The sequence below is a fragment of the Phalaenopsis equestris genome, unplaced genomic scaffold (genome assembly GCF_001263595.1).
Source record: "Phalaenopsis equestris unplaced genomic scaffold, ASM126359v1 Scaffold000002, whole genome shotgun sequence".
Lineage (NCBI taxonomy): Eukaryota > Viridiplantae > Streptophyta > Magnoliopsida > Asparagales > Orchidaceae > Phalaenopsis > Phalaenopsis equestris.
The window spans coordinates 46,549,918-46,552,388 of NW_018164444.1; the positions used below are offsets into that span (position 1 = coordinate 46,549,918).

The 2,471-nt window shown below is 31.6% G+C and overlaps 1 protein-coding gene across 3 annotated transcripts in view; it reads left to right on the forward strand.

Moving 5' to 3' along the window:
- The window catches only part of LOC110036806 (growth-regulating factor 10-like), a 4,103-nt gene extending 1,898 nt beyond the window's left edge, over nucleotides 1–2,205 (forward strand). For 2 of the 3 annotated variants that reach the window (XM_020741339.1, XM_020741353.1), the window contains exon 3: nucleotides 1,926–2,205. The gene's annotated coding sequence lies outside the window, so the exon portion shown is untranslated. The remainder of the gene's footprint in view (nucleotides 1–1,925) is intronic. The other variant, XM_020741346.1, reaches the window with a different exon arrangement.
- Nucleotides 2,206–2,471: the final 266 nt, after the last annotated feature.

Consider the following 2,471-nt stretch of genomic DNA (forward strand, 5'->3'; position numbering starts at 1 on the left):
TTTGGAGAGAGTATATATATATATTGTTTCAATATTAGTTAATAATTTTATATAAGAAAACTTATTAGTCAATTAATTGCTCATTTAAATTTCTAATTTACTTATTTGTTTTATATAAAAATACTGTACAATCAAAATTTAATTTTATATGAGAAATCAATTGTTCATTTAATTTTTAAATGTTATTTAATATAAACAAATAAAATATAAAAATATGAACATTAACAAATTTAAGCAAACAACGTATAAACAAATATATGAAAGTTCGTCTCAAGCTTAAACTGAACTTGAACAATTTATGATTCAACAAAGTCAAATCCAAATATGAGCATGCTCGACTCGACTCGACTAGATTACAGACCGAAGGTCACACTCCCACTCAGCCCAGTTTGTCTCTCTAACTTTGAAAATGATTGGCTATACAAGCTTATTAAATTTTAGTTAGATAAAGTTTTTTTCAAACTCTACATACAGGCATCACATTTATTACATATCCTTTAAATATACTTGGCTAGTCACTAACGAAGACCTATTGAAAATATAAAATATTGGCTCTAACGGGCTATTTCAGGAAAATATTTATGTGATAATAATAAGAAAAATACAACATATTTTATCAGTAGATTACGAAAGTTTATCATTTAAAATAAGATAAAATTTATTTCTTATAAGTTTTATGAACATAGAATGTTATTTTTATTTAATGTTTTACGCTTTCACAAAGTCATGCACTTTAGTTCTCAGTTTTTAAGCAATTATTTCAGCACTTCTGCTAGCTAGAATTTAAGAAAGTAAGCCATGATGATGTTGTTTTTGCTAATCTATATATACCATTTGATGTGGTATATATATGAATCAAACAGAAGAACGATCGACGAAATAAAAAATAGAACGAGAAAAATCACATCAGAAAAGAACAACACAACGGAACACACAGATTTATGTGGTTCAGCAAATTGCCTACGTCCAAAAAGTTGCAGAGGATTTTACTACTTGAGGAATTTACATCAGTCGATCACCTCGACTTACAAGAAGAATCTCTCACTCTTCTTCTCTCTCTATACAGAGATACACCGAAGAAAACTCTACACCGAGATACACCGAAGAAGACAAACTTACAAGAGAAATAAACTCAATTTCTCTTATGCCACAAGCCACCAAGAAGAATCCTAGGAAGAACAATTTGTTTCTTCTTCCTTCTTTTTCTTTCTGCCGCAAGGAATTGCTCCTCCTTGCACTTCTCTTCCTCTGCCCTCAGAAAAACTTCCTCTATCCCGAGGAAATCGAAGAAGAACTCAAACGTGACTAATAAACCCAATGAGAGTCATCTGAAGCGTTTATCACGAACAGGCGAAAAGATGTTTCACTTCACAAAAGATGAATGCAGGAGTGATTATTTGTGAAGAGGTGTGACTCTCCAAATAAAGTAACCGCCCAAGCATAGTGGACCGAGCTCCACCATTTCTAACAGATGATTCCTTAAAATTAATTTCCTGGGACACATCAAAATATTTTTTTAGGAGCAGCTATAAAAATTTGATCACTTTGCAACACTCATTTATGCCCTCCATAAACACCATTTAACAAAAAAATATAGAATCTATACATTTAATGCCTAAACTTCATTATTTACATGCATAACTCTCAAAATGACAAATAACATATCATTATTCTTAACAATCATGTCATAGCGCCGGCATCATTAGCACATAGTTGGTCCCATCGTCCTTCACTAACACGCATCAGTCCGATCTCGCCAAGCCTTTCCGGGGAGATCTTCTCGTGACTTTCTTGTCTCGTCTTCTTTGTCTGTTAAAAATACAAGTCTGAATTGAGTATGATTTAACTAGTTAATTTTCATAAAAAAAAAAGTATGCGTTGAAAGACTTGAGCATGTCATTTATTATATTCTTCTTTAACTGCAGCGTTGTCATCTACATATTGTTTAAACGCAGCTTCCTCATCTACACATTTATCTGCAATGAAGTGGTGAGCATTCAGCGTCCAAGTGAGAGAGAGAGAGCTCCCGACAGAGTTTTCTGTCAGGGGATTGGAGATGATAACAGTATGTCACATGTCCAACAGTTGTCAAGTTATCATTTAATATAGGTTTTTATTAAACTTGTCATATGCAGGATTCACCAGTGTGCTCAAAATTTACTTTTGACTTTTTTGTGTTGTATTAAAAGCGTTTTATTTTATGGTCAGGCGTATATCATGTATAGTTTGCTTTTTATTTTGGATTTTTATTATCAAAATCTTATTTTTAAAATAAAAATTCAGTATTTGTACTTAAAACTTTTTATTTTTACCTTTTTTTTTTCTTTTGGAGAGAGTAGAAATTTGTTTTTCATGAGTAAATGTGTGATATATCACATATACTTCGAGTGAGCGAGCGATGGCACTTACGGGAGATAATATTATATTTTTTGTAAGTATGTGTGAACAATGATAAATATTGGAAATGTCAC